The sequence below is a fragment of the Acomys minous genome, assembly GCF_964271855.1.
Source record: "Acomys minous genome assembly, chromosome: 6".
NCBI lineage: Eukaryota > Metazoa > Chordata > Mammalia > Rodentia > Muridae > Acomys > Acomys minous.
In genome coordinates this window covers 18641579-18655500 of record NC_140487.1, presented here as the reverse complement: position 1 = coordinate 18655500, position 13922 = coordinate 18641579, and the positions used below count along the sequence as shown (strand labels likewise).

General features: G+C 42.4%; 1 long non-coding RNA gene and 1 pseudogene across 3 annotated transcripts in view; one reads left to right on the top strand and one right to left on the bottom strand.

The window, feature by feature from the left end:
• The window catches only part of LOC311599746 (heterogeneous nuclear ribonucleoprotein A1-like 2), a 92184-nt pseudogene that overhangs the window by 30028 nt on the left and 48234 nt on the right, over positions 1-13922 (bottom strand). The gene's annotated exons all lie outside the window — the stretch shown is intronic.
• LOC311600302 lies at positions 1710-13548 on the top strand. Of its 2 annotated transcripts, none has more exons than XR_014780206.1 (3): positions 1710-2364; positions 2723-2932; positions 9694-13548. It is a non-coding gene; the product is annotated as an uncharacterized lncRNA (long non-coding RNA). The 2 variants fall into 2 exon arrangements; XR_014780207.1 differs by having other exon boundaries at positions 1714-2364; positions 2801-2932.

Sequence of the window (13922 nt, the reverse complement as noted above, 5' to 3'; positions counted from 1 at the left end):
TCTGATTGAGGACCTTGTGGCTTCTGCCAACATCCATAAAACTGTCAAGCTAACTTGTTACTTCACAAGTAAGAGGAGAATCTCAGACCCTTCAGAGTTCCTGATCTGACATTCAGGAAGTGTGATTAGCAATAAAGACTGCTTTTTATATCCTTGAAGCAGGTGTTTTATATAATGGGTTTCCCTAATGATTTCAGTCAGAGCTCTACCAGCTAAGATGGACCTAGAAATAGCAATAATAACCACTTACATATTGTATAAAAACACTTAGTGCCCCATTAAAGTCCCCATGGGATGCCTTCCAATGGCAACATGAAGCCTCCAAGTGCTTGCTGAGCACTGTTCAACTTGTGAGCTCCCTCAGATCATTGGTCTCGGACACTGGGGAGTCCTGGAAGTAGACCGGAGTCTACATTTCTCCTAATGACTGACTGCTGTTGAAGTAGAGGTTTTCAGCTTCGTTCCTTAAGCAAGGCAAACGTGGGCTTAATTATGCTCCAGAACACCCTGTGAGTCCAGCCAAGGCTGAGAATCTCTTGCCATAACTTCTTTCCCTTTTGATTCTGTATTTTAACAACAACTGTCAACTGTTTAGCCTCAGTCAGCTTCTAGAAGAAGATAGACCACGATTGCCCAGCCATAGTTACATATTAGAATCAAGTGGGAAAACCTTTAAAAAGTTATGGCAGTACCCTACCCTCAAGCAATTAGCAGAGAATCTTATCAGTGGCTAGAAGAATACACTTGGTTAAAGCTCCCTGGGTCAGTTCAATCCTCAGTCCTGATTCGGGTTATTTGATGCTTCCATTAGCTATGGCCACAGAACTCAAGCAGGCTTTAGCAGAAATCCTATTATAAAATCGCCTAGGCCAGAAAATCTTTCATTTGGAAGATTTGGCAGGAACAAGGCCCAACGCAGACAACAAAGACTGTCTCCCTTAGCGGTCCTGATGGAGATACTGGGTAGCTAGTGATAGCCCTAGCCACCAAGAGAGCCTGGAGGCCTTCTCTAGGAAAAGCTGTGCACAGCTGTCAAGCAAAAGGCAGCCACTAGAGTCTTTGTCCCAACTGTGATGTGCCACCAATACTCCTGCATGCCTCCAAATGCAGCTTACAGAAGTACATGGTGACATCCTATCTATAATGTCTGCTTCCAGGCAATAAATGGTTTGTGATGTTTACATTTTGTTTTAGTGGGGCTGAGCTATGGTGCCAGTTAACTGCTAGTCAAACACTAGATCTTATTGAATAGGTGTGTTTTAGATGTATTTAGCGATGACAACCAGTTGGCTTTAAGTAAACTGTCCTTAATGTGTGTATGCTTCATCCAATCATCTGAGTGCCTAAAGAGTAAAAAGAGGCTACAGAAGGAAAAAAAAACTACTCAAAAAAATATGAGGAAGACTATGAGGACCAGGAAGCGGGGAGGTGGGGTGGGAAGAGGGGTGAATGGTGAGAGAGACCACGCAGAATCCCAGGAATCAAACTCCGGAGACCAGACTCAAAGATGCAGATCTAACTTTATTGTTCAGTGTATAAGCCTAGGCTGAAGGGCCAATCAGAACATCCCATGCTAGCCTCAAACACCAATAGCAATCACTCAGGTTGGCTAGGCTATGAGGAAATGGGGGAGTGGGGAAGGTCACCTCAGGAGACTTCCGTAAAGGAGAGGGACTTCACTAGTGAGCTAGGAGTCCCTAGTGGATCAACACTGTGTGCCGTGGATCAGGATCTTTTGAGGAATTGTTGGAGCCGCTGACGCTTCACTGGCCATTCCCTGTGGGCCAAAGGGAAGCCTTGTGGCAGCCTACTAGGACTGATTTAGGCCTTTGAGGCAATCGTGGTTACTTGAAGAGCCCTGGCATGCAGCAGGAATTTTAAATATGCTACTCCGGCTACTAATTAATAGCCACTCCCACTACTGATAACGTGGCTTCTAGACCCCATATCTTGCATCTTGATACCCTACAGTATCCACTGTCCTATCCCTCTAAATCTGAAAACTAGCATAATACTTCTATTTTCATAAGTTTCCAACAAACTTAATGGAGAGGAATAAAAAAAAAGTACTAGAAAATATTTGCTTTTTAATGTCACTATTTACTTGGCCGTTTTCCCTTGAAGCTTGACTCCGGTATGCGAAGGGAGGCAGCTCGCCAGATTCTGTGACAGTGACTCACAACAAAACTCTTCAACAAAAACTCTACAAACTTGAATTCACCCCTGCACTTCTTTCTCGGCTTTGCCTGCGTGTCAGTCGCTTTGTGGAACACTGCCAGACTTGACCTCCAGCCAAGAGGTCCATGCCTGGTGAATGACGACACATTCATGAGCTCCCTTGAAGACTGTGACGGCCAACGGCAGGTGAGCACTCTGACCTGATTATCTGAGACGTGGGAGGTGATAGGAAACCGTTTCATCTTGAACTAAGAATGGGGGGCGAGGCGGGGGGCGGGGCGCAGCAGACCCTCTCAGGAGTTCTCAATCTGTTCTCAGCTTCCCACTACCTCCCATTTTCTGTTTATCTGGGTAGCTGGTGCCAAGGGTAGGTTCCTCATTCTGAGGGACCACAGGAGTACAAGTCCTAGAGACCCCCCTACTGGGCTATGCAGGGGGTAGGGAAAACTAAGGCAACACTAAGACCCAGTGCAGCTGTTCAGAGGCCTCCTGTTCACAGCAGCGCAAACGATACTGTTTCTGCCTTTGTTTATATATCCTTTAGAGAAAATGACTGCCTAGAATTGTATCCATTTCCTGGGCATGATCTTCTCTCTATGTCTGCACATGATTCCTTCTCCAGTTCTCTGAGACAAGAGGACATGGCACCTGACACAGACTTGTTGCTCCTTGGATTGGTGTTGACTTCAGACAGACAGACAGCCCTTAACAGACAGTAATACCTACTTCGAAAGTCCTTCTAGTCTATGCCCAGGTAGGATGCATCTCTCCACTTCTTCTCCTTGTCTGAAGTACTTAGAACTCTGTTTCCAGCTTTTTTAGCTTAACCTGCCCATAGATAAGTCCATGTCTCCGATCAGGCAGTAAGCGCTTCAAGTAAAGAATTTACTTTATCTGACACTCTTAGCACACTTCTGACATTAAGTAGGCATCTGAATATTTATTACATCTGAATATTTTAAATCTCAGTATTATTTGCCTGGTGTCTGATTCCTATCTTCGTTGATAGGAAATGAAATTCAGTTCTGGAAAGGAAAAGAAGTATTAACTGGGGCCCTGGCCTCAAAACTCTTTATAATATTGATGAGACAGCCTGCCACCGTCTTAGGCTTAAAAGCCATTTTATAGTAAAAATAAACTAGATTTTATTCCTATTTATTACTGAACCTTGTTTCTCATGGATTGGCCTATGTCCCACCTGTAACTAACTACAAATGGTTCTGTGCTACCTGTCTAACATATTGCAACAATGTCTTTGTAAGTAGTAAATATCGAGCCCCTACTCTGATCTAGCCAATGGACAGGACTTTGTCCACAGTTATGTGGAGAGCAGGGACTGACTCTGATATGAACTCTGGTGCTCCATATTTGACCACCTCCCCTTGGGGGGTGGCCTGATGGCACTCAAAGAAAGAATAAGCAGGCTACCAAGATGTGACTTGATAGCTTATGACCATATAGTGGGGGAGGAGGTCCCCCTCAGTCATAGACCTAGGGGAGGGAAATAGGGTGAAAGCAGGAGGGAGGGAGGAATGGGAGGATACAAGTGATGGGATAACAATTGAGTTGTAATCTGAATAAATTAATTAAGAAAAAAGTTGTAATGACCATCTTGCAACCCTATCTTTGTTTCAAAAAGGTTCTTGTGGCCACCATGTTAGGACCACCTGTTGTTATGACTACCTTGCTATGTTCTGCACCTATAACCCCACCTATTTTACCAGACAAATTCCCTAATTGAATACCTCCCACCTCTGAGCTATAAAAGCCCTTATCTTCCCCATGTTCAATGCTAATCTCTAGAAGCCGGCCTCTAGGGGGAGACAACACATGTATACAAATACAAATATGAAAAAACCCTTGCTTTATTTAATTGCTTGCTTTAATTAATTTAACTATGATGATTTGGGTTGGTGGCCTTTCTCCTTGCATCATGGGGGTTAACAATATAACTGCAAATAACCTATGGGATTCCTCTGCATTTCTGTATTTATCAACCATGTGGCCTTCACCAGCTTTAAAGATGCGTCTGGTCCTAGAAATCCGTGTGAAGTACTACACACAGAAGATGAATTCAGGAACATGACCATAGGAAAAAAGCAAGTTGACCTGTACAAATACCTTGTAAATTGCCGGGCTTCTTACACATTTCACCACAATTTTGTATTTTATCCCCATTTGGAAAACAAAGTAAATAAATGAATAAGTATCAAAGTTTTGATTTGTGTAAGGCCAAGTGACTACCAGGCTTCTGCCTGGGGCTTGAGCCTACATCTGCCTGAATCCAGAGCCCACCTCCCCTGGTCTCTGCTCACTGCTTCCCTTAGATTAACCAGAGGATGCCATCCCAATGGTGTTGCTGAAGAGTTGGGTTGTGGCTTCATTAAATAGAAAAACAGTTTCATCACCTTTCTTTTTTAGGTCATAACAAAATCTACTTTCCATAGCAGCATGTCTTTTTCATAATCTTCTTATTGCCTGTTATAAAAACCAGAAATGTTAAAAATACTTTAAGTTATTGAGAATAATGAGTAAAATATTTTCTTATTCTACATAGACTATAGAACTAGTAGCCTTTGTACTATACAACTCTCTATCCTTCCTCATCTGAATACCAAGTTTTGCCAAATTTATCAGCCTTTCTACACCACTGACTTTGGAATCCATTTTAACCAGCTTTGGCTAAGAAAATGACTTTAAATAATTAAACACTGAAATGTAGAAGAAATAGTTAATGAAAATGCAATTTACTTGACGATATTCATATTATAAAAATATCTTTACTTCCAAACAAAAATTGCAACCCTGCATGAATAGTGTATATTTTTAAAGTAATTGTCATATGTCACCAAATGGCCATAGACTGAGGTCCTAGTTTTTGCCTAATGATGAGCTTTGGGATGTAAACAGATTCTCAGGGCTCTGACCTCACCAGTGGGCTGAGTACTCCTTTAGCAGTGTGTTAGATAGGGTTGCTATTGCTGAAATGAAATAACATGACTAAAAAGCAAATTGGGGGAAAATGGGTTTATTTAGCTTATACTTCCACATCTCTGTTCATCATCAAAGGAAGTCAGGACAGGAACTCAAGCCAGACCGGAACCAGGAAGCAAGAGCTGATGCAGAGGCCATGGAGGAGTGCTGCTCACTGACTTGCTTCCCATGGCTTAGCTGAGCCTACTTTCTTACAGGACCTAGGACCACCAGCCCAAGGATAGCACCACCTACAATGGGCTGGGTCCTCCCATGGTGCTCACTAATTGAGATGCCCTACAGCTGGATCTCATGAAGGCCTTTCCTCAAGTGAGGCACCTTTCTCACCCACAACCAGCCAGGATGGGTAGATTTTCATACAATGGCATGGTTGTGAGTGTATGTAGGAGGCTAGGAGACGGGCCTAGCTAGAAGCAGCTTCCTGGCAATACACCCTAGAAAGGCACGCCTGTCCCTGGTTCTTTCCCCAGGGTATTCTCTGTTCCAGCACACTCTTCCCTTCTGATGTTCTGTCTCACCACAGCCCAGATATGATGCTTGGAGTCAACCATGAACTATGACCTCTGGGGGGGGGGGCGGGGGCGGGAAGAGAAGAAGGCAAAATAAATCCATCCTTTGAAGTTGTTTCCTTAACTATTTGTCACAGCAAGGAAAAGTCTGACTGACATAGTCACCATGGACTGAAAATGTATGTGACTAAGAAGTCAAAGTGATTGCTGCCAACTTCAAAAATAAGCTTATACTTCCTGAGTCTCAATAGCATATATATCCATCTGAAAAAATATAATTGCTTGCATATGTGTGAAAAATAGCTACTGCAAGACAGGCTGGGGCAATTTTCAAGAGCCTTGGTTGGCATATCACAGATATTAAAATTTATTCTGTGTGCAAAAAAAAATGGAGCTAAGAAAGGTTTTAAAGCAAACCCACAGGAATATATATACGACATATAGAGAGACATAGCTATGATAGATAACAGATGGATAGAAAGTCAAATGTGCTTTGAAAAGAAAAGTGGCAGGAGGTCAGAAGAAGATGGAAAATGACACCAGGAACCTCAGTGATGCAGAGTCGCCTCTACTTCTACGTCTAGATGAGAGGGTAGCCAGCCAGGTATGGGCAGGCAGCACAGGGCATGGTGCCCACAGGTGCCCCCAGACTTAGAAACATTTGAAGGATAAAATGTAAGAAGGAAGTAAATAGCAGCTAGGATTTGGGGTGGTGGGATAATTGGAAAGATTGGTGTGATTAATATGGGTTACTTATTCCAGCGTTAAAATGGAAATGAGGGAAACAAAACAGGTGTCCTTGGCTGGTGCCATAGTTTGAGCAGGACCCCTGGGCCCAGATCCGCTCGTCATAATGTTCTTCTTGTAGGTTTCTAAGACCCTCTGGATCCTTCTATTTCCCCATTCTCCCATGCTTCTCTCACCTAGAGTCCCAATAAGATGTCCTCCCCTCTGTCCTACTTTCCTGATAAGTGAAGACATTCATTTCAACCCCTACCCAGATCTACCCATTGGCCAGGACATTCTCCACAGTTGAGTGAAGAGTGGGGTCTGACTTTCACATGAACTCTGGTGCCCCATATTTGACCACGTCCCCTCGATGGGGAGGCCTGGTGGCACTCAGAGGAAGGCTAGCAGGCTACCAAGAAGAGACTTGATACCCTATGAGCATATACAGGGGGAGGAGGTCCCCCTCAGTCACAGTCATAGGGGAGGGGAACAGGGGAAAATGGGAGGGAGGAATGGGAGGATACAAGGGATGGGATAATCATTGAGATGTAATGTGAATAAATTAATAAAATGTATTTTTAAAAATCAGGTGTGTGTCCCTTGGCTGCGCCAGTGGGATTCCAAGCCAGTTGTTAGTCAGCAGGCAACTGTAATTAATATGAGAGTAACTTTTAATTCAGGCACTACTCCCCAGTTCTAATCCACTTACTAACTGGGAAAGCAAAATTCAGAGCTTTACAGACAGGAACTTGGTTTCCTCATTTTAAAATTTTGATTGTTAATCTGTAGCTTATTTTAAAGCATTGAGATTTTTAAAGACTATATAGTAGCAGTGTACATAACATGTGGTAATGGATCACCAAGCTATGGGGATTCTTACTTTGTAAGTCTTAAAACCCTAGAATGTTGCTATCCTCCCTTGAAATAATATGCTATTACCAATACAGAAGACTGGAGAGAAAAGGAAAAATCAGGTCCCTGTAATGTAGTGCTCAAAGAAAGCAGAAGAGGTTGGACAGGAAGGAAGGGAACCAGGAAAGAGACGTATCTGAGAGTTACTGGAAGACAAGTTTCAGTAAACAAGAAGCAACTCCATTTCCTCTGGCAGAGACTAAGTATGAATCTTGAGCTAATGAGAGAGGTGAATGCCCCAAAGAGTGATATGAGGATGCTGGAAAAATACCGATGTAGTGTGCAGGCCTTTCAGAGAAAAGAAGGTTAATTACCAAAATTATTTCAGAATAGCAAGAGAGGAAAAAGGAACTTAGAATATAACTCACGGTAAGAAAAAGGTACTGAAACCTCTATTTGACAAGCCAGGATCCGTTAGAATCTGCCACTATAGTTTCATGATAGTCACTATTGACACAAGGAAAAAGCATCCTAGTGTCTAAGATTGTGATAACCAAGACTTGGTGGGAGATAGAAGAGAACTGCAAAGCTAGACAGAAGGAATACTTTTTGTATCTCACAAACAATCTTGTCAATAGTAATCTGTTTTACTCCAAAGAATGAATCCAAAGCTTGAGTTTATATTTTTAAAAAATGTTCAAACAGATGTATCCAAGTAACCTTTCCCTTTCTACTAGCTCCAATTTTTTCCACAGATGCTGTTATCTTCATTTCCAAAGACAACGGCAAACCTGATCTCATCTATGGCAGCATCTGAGAGGGTTGACTTAGCCAAAGGGCTTTACTTTCCCATAATTCCGTTCTCTGTGTAGTTGAGAGGTGGGACTTCAGAGTCATTCACACGAGATTTCAGTCTCAGAAGTGATGCTTTCTTGATTCAGGTCTACAGGTCAGTGCAGGGTGCCTGCTGCAATTTCCTGTTGTTCACTTGCTAGAGCGGGAGTTGTTTGGCTGAGATTTCTCTCCCACGCCTCTCCACCTCCTCCGACCTTCCTGTCAGCCTCTCAGTGTCTTCCAGCAGTCCTGTGTAATCTCCATCATCCAGGCTTAGAGGAAAGCTGTCCATTCCTCCTGGCCTGCACTTGCCCAGGCTTCACATTTGGCCTCCCCACCTCCAGGACCTACTGATTTCAGTAATCTTAAGTCTCCCATTTGATATATAGTTGACAGCTTTCCACAGACTTCTTCAAATCCTGCCAATGCATAAGATCTAAATCCTATCATAAATTATGTGTTTCGTATAACTAATAGTGGTTGCTTAGCCAGTAGAACTCTACTTGATATAGAAATTGATTCCAGAAGTAGCTCCAAGGGAACAGAACCTTATAATGTAACCCTTCAGATTTGGCCTCTTTCCTGATATAATTAAAGAGCCAACAGAAAAAACCACTGGTAGTTCATAAATAGGGGGGAAATCCTTGAATTACTTACTTGTACATATTCTGCAAACAAGTGTCTATGCAAGGGGAATACTTGAATAAATGAATTGCTACCAGTGAAGATTTTGGTCATTTTAAAACCATGTGGAATTTATTTTATTTTATTTTTATATATACATTTATATTATTACACATATATACAATAAACTACCTATAGCAAGAAAAATCATGACACAATCAGGAATTATATAAATGTTACATTCTTAGCTATTGGCTATTTGGATTTGACAGCCTTGAAGAAAATATGTTTCCTATCTTGGTGTGTCTAAAATTCTGAATGTAAATCAATCTCCATCATATCTTGTCATTATGAACTTAAAACATCTTCTTAGACCTAACTACATCTTAACCCCTAAACAACTAAGCTAAGTAGTATGAAATTAAAGGTTTGTTTCTAAGTACACTGAAGAGTGTAAGGGTTAAAAAAAAAAACTTGTCCAACTTAAGGATTAGTGACTGATATTTTGTAACTATATTACAGGGCTAAGATATCTGAAAACCATATGTGAGATTTAATTATTTGAGTGCCTGAATTATAATCAAAGTTGAACACCCAACTACACAGAGCTTTTTATGTTAAGAATAAGACATAGAAACCGGGGGGGGGGGGGGAAGGGGGGAGGGGAGGACCTAAACATTGAAAAGGAAAGATGTGAGCAGCTTCCAGTGAAGTTGGGCCCCCTTGTATGTCCCAATAAAATAAGCTGGTTTACCTCTGCTAAAGGAGACGAAGACATCAAAATCTTTCCCCACAGTAGTTGTTTTACTAGGAGCAGTTGATCATCTTCTACAGATGTGTGACACCTCTGCTTACCTCTAGACCTGTACCCAGCCTCAGTTGCTACCCTGCTGTAGGAGTAAGCTGTTGAGTGTAACTCATAAGCAGGTTGATGTGCACCGAAAGAATCACAATTACTTTTCATTTTACATAGGTAGAATCTCTGGAACGTGTATGAGAATGGATCCTAAGATGTTGCAGCAATGAAGAGGAACCTTAGCTCTGGGCCCACTCAAACTGATGCAGACACATCCAGTAGAGATATGGACTCAGTGTGTAAGCTCAGGGGAACTAAGAATGGCTGCAAAAATAGATGCTTGCTATTGAGTTACAGTAACTACATTAAATCAGGTCAGTGCTTAATGCTGGAACATGTTCGTACAGTGACTAAAAGCTTATGGAGACTGGTATGCCAAAGTGGATCTATTATGTAATATCTGTACAGGTAACCTCTAAGTCCTCCAGAGTAGTCCAGAACCGGGAACATATTCTACCATAGCATTGAGAAACATTGGAAAAAGAAGTTCATCACCCACAAAAGCGTTCTAAGAGCCAGAAATAAGAAAAGGAAATACTGCCGTATACTCGAGGCTTCTGACTCCACCACATTCTACAACTATCACCCTGGGGGGTTATGATTTCGGCTAACGTACTAAAACGGTGGACAGAAACACTCCATGCTTTGCACTCTTTCACATCTTGATTTATACAAGCTGTCTAATGAACAGAATCCACCGAAGGAGCAAAATAAAGAGCTCTGGACTGCCAACCAGTTTCCATTCTTTTTTTTTTTTCTCCCAGTTTCCATTTTTAAGCCCAAAGCCTCCTGAGAGAAAAGCAGAGTCTCCTTGAAGAGCTCTCTTACTAGACCAAAAATTTTCCCTTTCCTTAAAGCCTGAGTTGAGTGCCTCTCAGCCGAGGACACTCTGCCTCCCAGGGAGTAGTTTCCCTCGTCTGAAGACACTTTTACTTGCCAGAACTGTGAATGTGGCACTGGCATCCAGTGCATAGAAGTGGGGATGCTGCTAAACACTCCACATGGAGTAGGCCAGGCCCCACCACAAGAAAGAGTATTCTAGCCCCAAAGTCAAAAGCAATATGAATGACTGAGAATCCAAGCCTTTCTGATATACCTGTGACCCATGAGGAAGTGAGTAAGCATCTCTCCTTTGGTGATTTAGGATCAAGATGATACATTAAGCTCTTATGTGCCAATGAGACAGTCACTGTAGTGATATGACAATGGACCTGCAGTCCCGGAATTCTGACAAGTTAGTTATTTAAAAAGCATTTATATAATTTCAAGAGAGAAAAAAGAATGGATATCATTACCTATATAACAAACCAATTTTTTAAAACTAAAATTATCAAGTAATCTCTCATTCACCCAACCGTAGCTAATACACCGCCAAGGAACTTCATGTACCACATGCAGTTCATCAGCATTTGCTGTCCAAAACCAGTCCCAAGCAAAGTCCCTTCTCTGAATTCCTAATTCTCTTGGGCTGATTCCCCTAACTGAAACCACTGCTGTTTGGGGTGGCAGGAGCCAACTGCTAGTTGGCTAGTTGATCACAAAAGACAAAGAGTGATAGTACCCTAAGAGACAATTCAATAACCTCTTTATTTCCTTCCTCCAGTTTGTCTTGTCTCATATAAACATGAAACTGGCTATATAGACCAGGCTGGCCTTGAACCTGTGCCATTCCTCTTGCTTCTGGCTAGCAACTGCTGGCACTACAGGTATAAATCACTGCCTGGCTACAAAAGAATCTATCTTTACTACATTGCCACCACAAAGTGATTTTCTTAAAGTGCAGATCCTCCCACCAGCCTTGAGCATTCCAGAGTCACAAAGCTGATGAAGAAAAGGGCTCAGTATGTGAGGACACTGGAATCTCTTCCCTGCCTCCAGGGGAAGCGCAGACGCACACGAATGAAGGAAAGCCCGGTCTGTTCTGTTCTACACACTCCCCTCTCTGATGTTCATCTAAAGAAACCATTCTCTGTCTTTACATGATCACTCCCTAAGGATTTTATAGCCCTACCGGTACCAATGAAGTGTTACTACCACAAACAAACGATTTACTTATTTATATTCTCCTGCCCCCTTTAGGCCAACAAACCACTATAGTCCCAAGAATTGCTAGCAAGTCCTGTGTGGGCAACATCACTTACACTGGGAACGCGTGATCTATATCCATTTGCTCATTCAAACTGCCTGGGCCACATGCTTAAACACATTTCTCCTTTCTAGTGTGCCCTGACTAACTATATAAAGTAGAAATGATACCGTCGTTAGGATTAAACGAATCAGTTTAAAACTCAGTCTCCACCACTTATAAATCACTAGACACTAAGTGTCTTTATCTCTCTTGCCCTAAGTGTCTCAACTGTTAAAAAGAAATTAAATTGATTCATCCTCTCTCCCTCTGCGTTTCCTTCTCCTTCCTCTCAAAACCACCCTTTTTATCTGGTAGTGCTGGGGGTCTAACCAATGAAGACAACTCCTGTGGAAATTAATCGTTACACTGGAAACTTAGTGTAGAGGTTATATAAGGTGCCTTATGCTACTTAGTGTTTGTCAACTTGACACAAAATAGAATCACTCATGAAAAGGGAATGTCAGCTGCAGAATTATCTCTATCATATTGGCCTGGATGCATTTCCTGATTAATGTTTGATGTGGGAGGGCCCAGCCCACCATGGGTAGTGCCACTTCTGGGCAGATGGTTCTGGTTGTATTAAAAAACAATCTGAGCACGACATGGGGGAATGAATCACTAAGTTGAACTCCTCCATAGTCTCTGCTTCAGTTCCTGCCTTCAGGTTCCTTCTTGAGGTCCTGTCATAAGTTCCACCAGTGATGGACTGGGATATGGAAGTCTAAGCCAAATAAATCCTTTCCCCCTCAAGTCTCTAAGTTGCTTTTGGTTAGTGTTTTATCACAGCAACTAAGAAGTAAGTTAGGACAGACATTGGTACTAGGAACATGTAGTATTTCTGTGACAGACCTGACCATATTGTTTTGGAGAGGATTTTGGAAGCATTTGGAACATTGGGCTGGAAATGTTCAGAGCTAAATGAGCTTTTGTTGTGGGCACTTGGAAGACATGACTATTGAGAGAAATGCAAACAATGGCGTTCTGGTTTTTAAATTTTCAGAGGGAAGCAAAGACTCTACCTAGGCCATTCCTATGATATTTGAATTTAAAAATATTTGGAAATGAAACTTGTGCTTTATTGAAATGATAGGTAATGGTCACCTAGTGCTGAAGAATCAGCTGTGATTAACCAGATACCACATCATTAAAGCAAGATCTTCTGAAAAGTATTTCTTCAGGATCAGCACACAGAAGCTATGGGACATTGTGAGGCAGAGATGTGCATCAAGCTGGCATCAGACCTTAGCAAATATGATTTAAGAATATTCCAGGTAGTTCTACTTTGAAAGTCATGGAGAGCAGCTGAGGCTTGGCACTGTAAGAGCCTAGGAAAGGCTATTGGTGAGGGTGCAGCCTCAGTTGCTATGGTGATTCCAACATATTGGAGATGCCAAGATCACGAGCTGACCACCAAGAACAGCAGCATGTGCAGAATAAAGTCTCCTTGAGCTTACTGAACAAGCTGCATGGATTGTGGATGAGAAGTGGGCCTGTGAAGCCCCTTTCGAGCCAAGAAGATAAAGAGCGAGTCCCAGACTTTGGGAGCTGAACTTTTCACATTGTTACAATTGTGCCTTGCCTTGAGCAGATTATAACTGTGCCCTGGTTCTTTCCTCTTGCAACAAGAACGTATGGAAGGTATTTTGACCTTTACTGTAGAACACAATTAAGATACTATGCAGAGACCCAGAGCCAAGCAATAGGTGGGGCTTGGGGAGTTTTGTGAAAGAATGGGAGGAAGGATTGAGGGAGCTGGAGGCGTCAGGACACCAAAGAAGACCTACAGAGAAAACTAACCTGGGCCCATAGAGGCTCACAGAGACAGAAATACCAACCAAGGAGCACGCATGGGATGGACCTAGACCTACACATATGTAGCAGATGTGCAGCTTGGTCATCATATGGGTCCTCAACTATGGGAATAGGAACTGTCTCTGACTCTGTTGCCTGCCTTTGGATCCCTTTCCCCTAGTTGGGCTGCCTTGTCAGGCCTCAGCGGGGGACAATTCACTTAGTCCTGCTGCAACTTGAGGTGCCAGGATATGTTGGTACCCCTTGGCAGGGTGGCATGAGGCTGGGACTGGCAGGAAAAGAGGGAGGGGGCTGGGATCAGGCTGTAAAGTAAAGAAAGAAAGAAAGAAATTAAGAAAGAAAGAAAGAAAGAAAGAAAGAAAGAAAGAAAGAGAAAAGGATGTACAAAAAGATAAAAAAAACTTGA